At 41.6% G+C, this 13,390-nt stretch overlaps 1 protein-coding gene across 3 annotated transcripts in view; it reads left to right on the forward strand.

Annotated features, from left to right (window-relative positions):
- Nucleotides 1-13,390, forward strand: part of GMDS (GDP-mannose 4,6-dehydratase) — a 279,224-nt gene that overhangs the window by 97,468 nt on the left and 168,366 nt on the right. The window lies entirely within an intron of this gene.

Here is a 13,390-nt window from a genome sequence, read left to right on the forward strand (position 1 = left end):
AATTTCACTTACATTGTCATGGGGGCTGAACTGGCACTGAGCAGAGATCTTGGGCGTGATAATAACTAATACTACTAATAATAACAATGATATATTTTTTAAAAAATTTATACCCCGCCCTCCCCACCCAAGGCCGGGCTCAGTGAATACCTCAATGAAGATGTCGGCCCAATGTACAGCAGGTGGGGGAAAAGGTGAATTCAATGTCTAGGTATCGCTAGAAAAGGTATTGAAAATTAAAAAAAAGAAAAAGAACTGCCTATATCATAATGCTATTACACAAATCTACAATGTGGCCATGCTTTGAATGCTGCATACAGTTCTAGTTGCCTCCTCTCAAAAAGCATCTTGTTGAGCTGGAAAAAAGCAACAAAAATTACGAAAGGGATGGAGCAACTCCCCTTACGAGATCAGGTACAGCATTTGGGCTTTTTTAGTTTAAATAAAAAGCGAAGACTTGATGTTTATAAAAGTACGCATGGTGTAAAGAGGGAGTTTTTCTCCCTCTGTTATAACTTGGGGACGTCTATTGCAGCTGAACATGGGAAGATTTAGGGCAGACAAAAGTACTTTGTCACATAGCACGCAAACTGTGGAATTTGCTGCCATGAAAGGTAGTGATGGCCACCAACTTGGATGCTTTTAAAAAGGATTAGATGAATTAGATAGAGGATAATGGTATCAGTGGCTACTAGCCACAATGGCTGTTTCTTCCATCGCTGTCAGAGGTAGGCAGTATGCCTCTGAATATGAGTTTCTGGGGATCACAAGCAGAGAGAGTATTGTTGCAATCAGGTCCTGCTTGTGAGGTTCTCAAGGGCATCTGGTTGGCCACTGTGAGAACAGTATGTTGAACTAGATAGGGCATTAGCCTGATACAGCAGGCTTTTCTTATGTTCTTAGTGATGTGGTGTGTGGAAAGCTGCAATAGCAAGCGGACATGCTCAGAAACTGGATGGATGAACCTTGCACAAATGGAAGTTCTCTGAACATACATGACTCCCCACCTCTGTTTTCACTAATTTCCCTATACATCAGAATCCACATTATTCAAGAGCTCCTGGACTTGTGAAGTGACTTTTGGTGGTTGTAACAGCTACAATGAGGAGGAAGGGTTGGGTAATCCCTGTTATGGGACTGAAGTTCTGATCACGTTAATCTGGAAACGAGTCAATATTGTTGCCTGTAAAGTGTTATTTCCTTCAATCCCGTTTTTCTTTGTTTTATTTTAAAACGGACAAAAGAGAGCCATTTAAAATCGTAAGTGGGCTTCCTAATCACATCCATGAATTTTACTCCTGTGTGTGATGTCATACAAGCTGCTATTGTGTTTTCCCTACCCCAGACTGTATCTGCATGATTGGGGTCTGACAGTCTCGGCGATATCGTACAGCTGTTAGGCAAAGGGTCAAAGTACCATGCAGGAAGGACAGTCTAAAGGGCAGTTCATTGGCCGCATCAGAATCGGGGGATCTGTCTGATGGATGCAGGGACAGGGCAGACAGGAAAGGAAATGGTCTGGTTTGATACTAATGCAGGAAGATAGAGATCCAATCAGGTGAGGCACTGCATGCAGAAAAGAAGCTTCCCGGTTTTAAGTGCCAGCAACATTTTAGCAAACAAAAATCCCAATGCAATACAGTGGTACCTCGGGTTACATACGCTTCAGGTTACAGACGCTTCAGGTTACAGACTCCGCTAACCCAGAAATAGTACCTCTGGTTAAGAACTTTGCTTCAGGATTAGAACAGAAATTGTGCTCCGGTGGCGTGGCAGCAGCAGGAGGCCCCATTAGCTGAAGTGGTGCTTCAGGTTAAGAACAGTTGGGTTAAGAACAGACCTCAGGTACGAATTAAGTACTTAACCCGAGGTACCACTGTATTTGAGTCATGGCCCCTGCTGCCACCAGCACTTCTTTCATAGCAGAATGCAGTTCTGTGATTCATAGTCATATATGCGACTTCTGGCTCTGTGCCACCTGAGAAAAAAGGAAAGGTTCTTTCTTGTGAGGCAAGGAAAAAGATTTGCGGGGCAAGGGTTCAGGCTTTTTTTCATCAGGACATAAAGGAAAAATTATGCACTGCTTATAGGAGCCACTCTCTTGTATGTGGGATAAGTGTGAGTGATTGGCAATAAGAGAGGAAAAGAAGAAGAATGTAGGCCATAGTTATTTCAGACATGAATAGGTTCTGTATTTGAAAGTACATAATTGAGGCAAGAAAGTGGTTTTAATGATAATGTGTAGGAGCTCCGTCTAACGTAAATCATATGGTATTCATTTACAAAGCACCACAGTTGTGTCTACAAGTAAGTGTTGTTAATAGCCTCCTTTTCTTCAGGAAAATTATGCTCATCTGTTTCATAGCTACTGTACCATGTTGCTTTTCTGCAGTTATTCTCCCAGATGTGAATAATGGACTTTAAAACAAAACCAAGCCTATCTCTGTTTATGCAGATCTATCTCAGTGTTTCTGCATCTTTAGAAAAGATGGTTGCATTTGTTGAGTTACAAAGCAAAAAAACAAAACAAAAAAAAACCATATAAATGCTTTCTTCAGCAGAGCCATCTGGTTTTGTTTCCTGTGCGTCAATAACTGTATGTGTGTTATTATCAAGGCTATTCCCATGGTTTTCCAAGTGGTCTTCTAACACTGGTGGTCTCAGAACTCTGTTGGAATGATTAAAAAGTAAGAGGAAGGATTTCTTTCATGTATAAGGTTTCCCAATTGAGAAAATAATTATTATTGTCATAGTTTGGAGACTAACCTTTTATTTCATTCTTAATAATAATGCATTATCTTTAAAATGTGTCAAATAAAAAGCAGCTTATTTCTTCTCCTGTCCAAAGCAGAGTTTTCTAGAACAATATTATATAGTGTACCAAATTTATTGTTAAAATTATGTCTGAAAACCCTGTGTGTGTTTTGTTTCTTTTTCTTTTAAATTCAGTGAACATGTGAAATAGCAGGTGATTTAAAACTAAATCAGAGTTTTGAGGTGATGTTGTTCTTGCCATATCCCCACCCCTTAAAACCCTGTGGTGGCCCAGCCTATTGTATCTGTTTAAATAGGGCTAGTTGTCTGAGACAGTTGCAGCAGAAACAACAACAAAATCATGAAACTGAAATGAGCTCCTGTCTACAATAGCTTATGGCATAATAAAGTTCATTAGTTTTAAGGTGCAATTTGTTAGTAGTCAGTGAAATGGTGTACAATGTCTCCTTCGCTTAAAACCTCGTGAACTGATCCAGCTAAAGCCACTGTCCATCAGTATATTACATGATGGCACTGGAATAATGTTCATCTTCTGTGCATCCAAATGTGTATCTTACCGCTTTTCCAGTTGTGGACATCTTCTATCAACACTTCCTTCCAGTAGGATGCTCATTTGAATGTTCATCTGCATCCATATTGTGGTAGAAATAGTTTGCATAGTTACTCTCTTAGGCGTGCATCTGAGCACACATTCTTAATTGTCCCAAAAGACTCGGTGAGTTTCATAGAGGGAAGACATCCCTTAATAGGATGCTTATATTTTAGACCTTGTTACAAAGAGGATCTATCAACAAAATGACCATTCTCCACAGTTGTATATTAAACAACTGTGATTCTTCTTCCTTGTCAGAACATTCCCCAAATCTGCAGGGTATACTTAATATGCCACTTCTAGTTTAGAACAAATGCTTCAATTTTCAGCTATAGGTGTTCTGGGATGTGGCTTGACCTAACAAATAATGTTAATGATCCACAGATAGAGCAGCTGAACTTTCCAACTGGTCTTCTTTGGCAGGCTTTAAATTTATCTCAGGGGACTGGCAGCTCTGGTTACCAGGATAAGTATGCGGTGAAATTTTATGGCTGTCAGGCAATATTACCGCATGGTTGTTCTTACTACTTCAGTGTTTTTCTCCCCTCTCTCATCCCTCTCATGTATTGTAGAAGATGTTACATTTTTAAAAAAATCTACCTGCTGATATATTTCACTTAATACAATTCACATTTTCCCATGATTTGCCTCTGTCCAGCTTGTCCTGCTTTGAGGTTTTCTTCTTCTTTTTCTTCCTTTTACAAAAGCGGTCTACGAGCATGATAAATAAATAACTGTTAATGCCTTCCGGAGTCTTTTGAAGTTGATGTTGTATTGCATGCACTTTTGAATTTTGTATGAAAAGTTTTCCTCCTAGATAATGTGGGTGATAGGGAGGACATGCATTCACTGGGTGCTTGCATTCTCCCACTGGTGATAGAATAGTGGCAGTAAACTCCTTGCTCTTTCCTGCCCCAGAGACAAGGATTAATCACAAGGGCAGCCACAACAGTACGTGTATTGCTTTACACGAGTTGGGACAGAACGCTTGGGAGCAAAACTCAGCTCTCACAACTGCCTTCGTCTTCTGACTCCATGTGCATCCATATATACCACTGAGGAGTAGGAAATAATAACTTAATACCCAGTTGAAAGTACAGATATATCCAGGAAAGCACATTAAATAGTGGGAACAAATTCAGCAGTTCCCCTTTCTTGCTAAAGTGTGTGCATGTATGCACAGAAACCTTTCCCCCCCATAAATTATGAAGAGGGTGGCATATTGGAAGGTTCTGATTACCCCCCCCCAAAAAAAATAATTATAGAGCAGGGAACGGTTTAGAAAAGGACAGCCAGAGTGATGAAGCAGTTCCCCTGTGAGGAAAGGAAGGTTAAAACTTTGGGGGCTTTTTAGTTTAAAAGGGGGGGGGCAAGTAAGGTGTGAAATGATAGAGGTGTATACATTTACACACGGTTTGCAGAAAGTGAATAGAACTAAGTATTTCTCAGTCTCTCATAATACATCTAGTGAAGCTGGAAGTTGTAAGATTCAGGACAAACAAAAGCACATACTTTTGCAAGCAGCACACAAACTCTGGAATTCAGTAGCACATGATGTAAGAAAGGCCACTAACTTAGATGGCTTTGAAAGAGCATTGGACAGATTCGTGGAGGATGAGGCTCTCTTTGGCTACCTGCAATAATGGCTGTGTTCTGCTTCCACTGTTGGAGGTGATGGGCTTCTGAATGCTAGTCACTGGAGAAGATGAGTGGGAGAGCGCTGTTGTGCTCATGTCTTTTTTTGTGGGTTTCCCATGGTCATTTGGTTGGCCACTGTGAGAACAGGATCCTGGACTGGGTTAGGGCTCTTTGTATGTTCTTATGTGGTTTACTGTTGGTTAGTAGATTGTTTCAGATTATCAGTGATGATTGTCACAATTAAACATATACTTGAAAGTAGTTGTTTAGTTGTGTGTGGGTTTTTTAAAAAAAGGACAGAAAACTAAAAAAAAGCCCCTGATTAAGCTTTTGTTACACTATTCTTTTTACACAGAATAATTGCCACTTTGCTTATTTGCTTAATCATCAAAAGGTAATTTGATTGGGATGTAGGAAGACCTGATATAAAAGGACAGCCATCTACTCTGGATTGGCGGACAATGGAACATCCTCTCTAATGAAAGTAACTCATTGGGGATAGCAGAAGCTCCGCTTCTCCGTATTTTGCTGAATACAGATGATCGCAACGATTAACTCAAATGAGTGGCTGGGGATTTATTGTTTTCTCAGAGATAAGACATGGACTTCCTTCATTGTCACTTCTGGCAAACAGCTTGAACTTTACCGAAGGCATTGTTTCAATATCGCTATCTTGGATTCTTTTACTAATTTGTGTTCTGAGTTTCTCTTCGTAAGCCGCGTTGCCCTTTTATTGCAATTGTCTGAGCCGTTTGTCATTTGGGCCGCAGGAGTTCGGAGGTCCTCCCTTTGCACCATGTGATCTGCATCCAACAGTGCCTTTTCTGTTCAGCACTTGCCCTTCTCCCCAAAGCTGAAATAAATCAAAGTTGGTTGAGACTCAGTCGCAATAAATCAAGACCTGTCCAAAACTGGAGCCTGCCCAGTCAAAATGTCATAGCTTGGCTTTCACTGAGGATTAATTAAAGGGCTGATATAAAGCCCAGATGTGCTCCAGGAGAGTAGCAAAATGCTTTGTGGTAGCCATACTAAAAAGCAAAGATTCCCATGGATCTGCCCACCCAAGTATATGGGAGGAGGACAAGACTGGGAGGGAGGGAGGGAAGGTGGGAGAAAACAGAATCAAGTATGTTCTCAGATTTTTACAGTATCTAGCTGGGTGGAAAACAAGACAAGCTCTATGTTTCAGCTCTACTGGAAAAACATGTGTGTGTGTATGAGAGAGAGAGAAACAGAAACAGAAACAGCAGCAGAAGCAAACATGATTGTTAGGAGTTACATTAATCAAGGGGGAGGAGAAAGCTGACATAATGAATAAACTTCTGCACTTTCATGGTTGGGGGAAAAAATCCTTTGCCTTAGTAATATGTGCTTAGTGTCTGTTTTGCATTAAATTTCTAAACATAATTGGGATTACAATAATTCAGTTGAAGATTTCTCAGACTGATACAATAGGCTGTTGAAACATATTTGTTTATATATATAGTTTTTCAGTGCAAGCATCCCAAATAATGTTGATTTTAAATTCTAAATAAATATTGCTGTAACACCAAGCAGCTTGACTACTGTATAACCAACATTTGTAGTTGGTGGGTTTATTAAGCACATTAACAAAACCAGCATTTAAATGTAATTTGTAAGTCATTTTTTAATGTAATTTGCCCTACTTATCATCTGATATAACGTGTTAGACTGCAATTCTGACTCTTGAGTATCTGTTTTGAGACAATGTTCTATTCTAGGCTTCTAGACTTCTAAAATTTACAGGAAATATTATAAAGGTGTGTAATAAAAGAAGTTAATCAAAACAGAATGTTTTGGAGTAATTTCGTGGTAGGGAGCACTTGCCCTAAATTCTCCGTGGAGTAATAGCGAAATATGGCATCCCAAATGTTCCCAGGTGCTGATAAGTTTGTTAACATGATCAAGCATATGGGTGAATTGAGAGTTTTCATCTGACATTCAGGGTTGATGTATGGCTAGCCTTTCTAGCCTGACGTAAATGGTTTTAAGGACAGATTATAACAGACGCCTTATTATTTCTATCCCTCCTTGCAATGGTACACTTTAAATGCAGATGGTCTTAAAACATTTGTGCAGGGGTAGCAGAATGGCTCTTTGGAGGCATTGACTCTGGCCCATTGATCAAATCAGGATGCAACATGGCAGATAAGACCACCAACATTTATTGGGATTAGAAGCAAATATATTCACCCATTATCCCCTTCCACACACAACCCCCCCCCAAAACACCACAACAAGGACTGAACATGCTCAGTGGGCATGGAATGCTGACTGGCTGATAGGGGAGGGTGAATGGAATAGAATGGAGTGGTTGGAACCCTAATCGGAAGTCCATGCAGCAACATTTTGTTGTAGGGTCTCGAACTTGTGTATCATTACAACTAACATTTTTCACTTTCAGATATCTGGCATTTTGCACTTATGGAAGAAAATCCTATATTTTATGGATGGTACAGCATCAGACGTTCGATAATTCTGTGTTCCATAGCTTAGCAAGAATGATTAACTCCAATATAGCAAAAATATTTTGCTATATTGTTATGGCACCGTCATTTGCTTTTTACTGACATACCATTTTCAGTTTGCCCCTAACAGAATTCGGTTTAAGCACCATGTAACTCTAGAAATCTCATAACGATTTTCAGTTAATTGTTGCATAGTTTAGTTTGTAAGTTTAGGAAAGCTCCTTGCTGATACATATTAAATAGGTAAACCAGCTCTAACTGAAAAAGCTTTTTCGGGCAATTTGTTCTGAAAGTGAATTCAGCTCTGCATGTGCACGGGAAGGAAAAATATGTGAAACATTTGAAAAGTTAAAACTGGACAACTAGCCACTGTACATACTCAAAAGACTTTTTTTATTGGTAATATTTTCCTTTTCTCCTGGGTGGTCTGCAGCATCTCTGGTTCTTTTTAAAGTACTTCCTCTTCCCCACTCCCCTTTTCTATTTGTCCTCTCTCCTCTGTTGGAGGTCCTCCCTTCCCAGACACCATCCTTCCTGATCAAGACAACTAGCTATGATCCCCTTGGGCACCAGGCAGAAATGCTCAAGTTTCTAATCTAGAAGCATTTTATTAAGATTTCAGACGGACAAAACAAAAGACAAATGATCTAGGCAGTTTTGATGAGGACTAAAGTATGGGAAACAGCATTATTTCTCTAAACTGTGATCAGATGAAGGCCATGTGGACTCTGTCTCCATGTGTGGACGAGATTCCTGTCCACTTCTACTGCTGAACATTTGCTTCTTGAAAGGGGAAAGGTAGATATTGGCTATTTACTTATTTATGTTTGTCACCCACAGTGATTTTTCTTCATAGAACTGGAAACTATATTCAGAAGAGGCAGAAGGCAGGTTTTGTCTCCACCTCAGTAGTTCATCCAATTATGGCCTCTTTACTTTCTTCCATAATCACTGACACCCACAAACTGCTGTGGGAGGAAGTCGTTTCAGCCTAGTTTTAGGGGATGCGGGTGAAACCACTGAGCCTCTTGGGCTTGCTGATCGGAAGGTTGGCGGTTTGAATCCCCACAATGGGGTGAGGTCCCGTTGCTCTGTCCCAGCTCCTGCCAACCTAGCAGTTCAAAAGCATGCCAGTGCAAGTAGATAAATAGGTACTGCTGCAGCGGGAAGGTAAATGGCGTTTCCGTGCGCCCTGGCACTTGTCACGGTCCTCCGTGTGCTAGTAGCGGTTTAGTCATGCTGGCCACATGACCCAGAAAGCTGTCTGTGGACAAACACTGGCACCCTTGGCCTGAAAGTGAGATGAGCGCCACAACCCCATAGTCGCCTTTGGCTGGACTTAACCGTCCAGGGGTCCTTTACCTTTACCTTTTACCTTACTTTCTTCCATAATCATTGACTCCCACAAACTGCTGTGGGAGGAAGTTATTTCAGCCTAGCCTTATTGCACAAACCTGATTCATATTTTATCAGAATTGCATGCAACTGTGGTGCTGTTTGATTGAGTAAATGGGCTGTCTGTCAGAAGAATGGGTCGTTCATGTCAGCCTGAACAGCGTTGTTGGTTAGAGCGTGGTGCCGATTATGCCAAGGTTGCAGGTTTGGTCCCTGTGTGGGACAGCTGCATATTCCTTCATTGCAGGGTTGAACTAAGATGATCCTCAGGGTCCCCTCCAGCTCTACAACTCCATGGTTCTATTACTCTATGATCTCCTATTGTACATCCAGAAAAAACCTAGCTTTGTCTCTGGCTTTCCTGGTGGATCTGGACCAACTTCTTTTTTAATTTTTATTTATAAATTTCATTATTACCGTTTCCAGAATTACATTCACGTTCAAATATACATCCCCACAGTTAATATCTTTCTTTTAATAAAAACATTCAGCGACTTCCCTTCTTCCCCTTCCCTGGTTCCTTTAATTTTCCCACCATTCCTGCATATTCTTGTATATCCATTTAGATTACTTTCTCCCCTTATTCTTCCTTATTATACTGCTGCTAGCGTTTTTGCTTGTGCATCTGGACCATTTTCAAGGCTCCATGGTTCTGTTAATAGAGTTAGTGCCTTGGGTGAGATTTCATGCCAGGCCACTCCCGTGGCTTCTACTTCCTTTCCCTGGAGAGCCTCTCTGTTGTCTCCTCTAGTAATCCATAGATTTCCTTAGGGCCATCATGGCCCATCCCTCTGAGCATATACACTTGACCCCTTTTTAGGAAATTGACATGGAAAGTGGTTTTCCTCAGGGCAATTATTTCAGCTAGGAGGATGAGAGGATTGGAGCTCTGTCAGCGAGGAAGGAACACTGTGTTTTCTATCATGACAGTGTGGTTTTAAGACCTGGCCCAAGTGCCCAGCATAAGTTAAATTGAACTTTCCCTTAGGGCACAGGAGTTTCAGAGATGCGGAAACGGAATATGTGTTAAAACGTTACTTTCAAAATTAACCTATTATGGCAAATAATGCTTTGCTGTCTTTCAAACTGTGATAAATGTAGGTGTTTTTATTTCAATAAACAAGATCTTGGGAGAAATGATAATAGGAATGCTTATTTTTTTCTTTAAGAATCTGCTGATTAAATATATTCACCAGCATGTTCTCTGTTATTGGGTTAACACATATTTCTTCGTGCTACTACTTGAGATGGGCTGAGTTCATTTCAGAGAAACAAAAGTTCTTCAGATTGGTGTTAAATTTCTTACCCGCCTTTGTAGAAGCTACCCTTCCTGGTTTTCACCTTTTGGGCAGGGCAGGGAATGGCACTGAGCTTAACATGTTCCGGTAGCCCAAAGATTTCTTCTTTGTTCAAAGGTTCATAGCAAGTCAGGCATTTTTCTGTATTTTTTTTTAAACTTAACTGAGTTAAGTTAATTTCTCTTCGTTAATTCATCCACTTACACCCCCTTCAAAATAAACGGTTCTTCACACGAATCCAATTTAGCTTCAATATACCTTATTTACACTGTCTTTTATTGCAAGCTGCTGTTCATCTAGCTGTAAGATTTCCCAGCTGCCTCAAGTTTCTCAGTTGAGCACGGGAAATGATTTCAGCATGGTAGAGCCTTTTTGCTGCCTGGTTTTGGAAATGGGCTCCAATTTGCCAAAATGCCCCAAGTTTTAATTTTTTTTGCCATGGGGGAGCGGTGCAAGGATTCTTTATTTTACCCATTGCTGGAGAGGGTTGTTTTCTATTCTTCCCATCCATAACTTTGGATGGCTAGCAGCACAATTACCAGAAATTGCAGATCAGTACTTAGCTTTGTACTTTTGCCACCCTCTGAGGGACTAGTCATCTTGCCCTGAGCTTAAGTGCACTGTTGATATAAACAAGGAATGTTGTGTGAAACTCCGTATAGGCAGCTGGAGGAGAACTGGCAAGGAAGATCAGAGGCCAAAAAAAAGCCTGGTTTAGTCTGGGAGCAACAGCAAAAAGGCAAAATGCACCTGGATGGTGAATATGCATATCTAATCAAATAGGTCCAGGCCTCAAATGTCCATATATATAAACACACTTGGCCGCAGGTAACAAATAATAATACTCCTGTGTCTCAGACAGCTGTACGTTTGAGGGGTGGGGGCTCCATTTAGGATCTAGCAGTTTCAGCCAAGGCTATATTTTATACTGTTTGGGAATCTGCTCTTGAGGAGAAGCATAGTTTTAATTGAGTGATGGTGTAAAGAGCTGCACTAGAGTAGGCTAGATAAATGCAACCCCATTTACTGATAAGTAATAATAAACCTGTTAGGATGGGGTCGGAGCTGATAAACAGTACCTAGAGCAGGGGTCAGCAAGCTTTTTCAGCCGTGGGCCAGTCCACCATCCCTCAGACCATGTGGTGGGCCGGACTATATTTTGAAAATAAAAATGAACAAATTCCTGTGCCCCACAAATAACCCAGAGATGCATTTTAAATAAAAGCACACATTCTACTCATGTAAAAACACCAGGAAGGCCCCACAAATAACTCAGAGATGCATTTTAAATAAAAGGACACATTCTACTCATGTAAAAACACGCTGATTCCCGGTCTGTCCGCAGGCCAGATTGAGAAGGCGATTGGGCCGCATCCGGCCCCTGGGCCTTAGCTTGCCTACCCCTGACCTAGAGGGTCACAAGTGCCTCAACCTGTGTACAGCTCACATTCCCCCACATTTTCAGGTTTTAGGACACTATTGCTTTCCGTAGTAAAAGTTAACATGTGGAGAATCCCACTACCTCCGTTCCATCTCAGCAGCTCTGTGATCATATCTTAAGAGACCTGTTCTTGTCCTCTCTGCTCTAAAGCTACACATGCCACCTGTCTTCTGAAAGGCTTTGAAAACACTCAGCCAGTCCCTCTTATTCCTGTTACTCTGTGTTTGGGGACCAGAGGGTACAAGTTACAGGCATGTGATGCATATGGCATACAGTGGTACCTTGGGTTAAGTACTTAATTCGTTCCGGAGGTCCGTACTTAACCTGAAACTGTCCTTAACCTGAAGCACCACTTTAGCTAATGGGGCCTCCTGCTGCTGCCGCGCCGCCGGAGCACGATTTCTGTTCTTATCCTGAAGCAAAGTTCTTAACCTGAAGCACTATTTCTGGGTTAGCGGAGTGTGTAACCTGAAGCGTATGTAACCTGAAGCGTATGTAACCCGAGGTACCACTGTAGTATAGTAGAGGTATAAAATTAAGACCACGAGTCTGACCACAGATTATGTGCAAGCAAGTACCATTGATTTTTAGGAGAATGTACCTGTTCAGAACCTTAAATATATGGTGTCAATTATAGGGCAGTTTGGCTGAACTGACTAGGTGAGCCAAATTAGACCTGCCAGGCCTAAACAGAGCGACAGTCTGAAGCTTCCACACCACTGCTTTAAAGCATGTACAATTGGAAGTCACTTCTTTGAATCTCATACGAACCTGCCCAGACTCTGAGGTCTTCAGGGGAGGCCCTTCTTTCAATCCCACTTCCCTCAGAGGCAGGCTTGTTGGGGACGCAGCAGAGGGCCTTCTTGGTGGCTGCTCCCAGACTTTGAAACTTCCTCCCAAGAGAAGCTAGATGGGTTCCCTCCTTGTTTTCCTTACGCTGGCAGGTGAAGACTTTCTTATTCTAACAGGCTTTTTGGAGCTGACTGTTTGTAACCAAAGGGCTGGTGCTATGATATCTTTTATTGTACTTATTTATATTTTAATATAGCTTCAATATATACCGTACTTTTTCCACCTAAAAAGTAAGGGGAAATGTCTGTGCGTCTTATGGAGCGAATGCATGGTCCCTGGAGCTGAATTGCCCAGGGGCGAAAAGCAGATCATGCTCTTTTTTTTAGAAAGAGGGAATGGGGTGTTGAAATGAATCCGCTGAGCAGCTGGTCAGCAAGCGATCGGGAGGGAGATAAGGCTGCAGCTAAAGGAGGCTGCCAGGGGAGGGGGAAGGTAAAGACAGCGAACTTGCAAGGAGAGGAGACAGGAATACTAAAACAAGCAATGAGGAGAGAAATTAGAAGAAAAGGAGGAGCAAAAAACTGCTCCAGCTAAGGAAAAGACGCTAAGGCAAACAAGAGGGAAGGGGGTGTTGAAACGAAGCCGCTGAGCAGCAAGCGATCAGGAGGGAGATAAGGGACGCTAGCAATAAAAGAGGCTGCCTGGAAGCGGGGAGGTAAAAGCACATGGATCCTCAGGATTTTTGCATTGGGTCACCCCAAATTCACCATCAGATCACATAGCATGTCCATAGCTACAGCCTGCACCAAAAAAAATTCACACATCCACTGTTTCGTGGGGCCGCAATGGTGCAAAAACGTGGTTACAAAGCACGGATCCACATGGATTCTCAGGATTTTTGCATTGGGCTACCCCAAACTTACTGTCAAATCATTGATGTATTCCAATATCTTCCCTACACAAGCAATAC

The sequence above is a fragment of the Podarcis filfolensis genome (genome assembly GCF_964270895.1).
Source record: "Podarcis filfolensis genome assembly, chromosome: 7".
NCBI classification, from domain to species: domain Eukaryota; kingdom Metazoa; phylum Chordata; class Lepidosauria; order Squamata; family Lacertidae; genus Podarcis; species Podarcis filfolensis.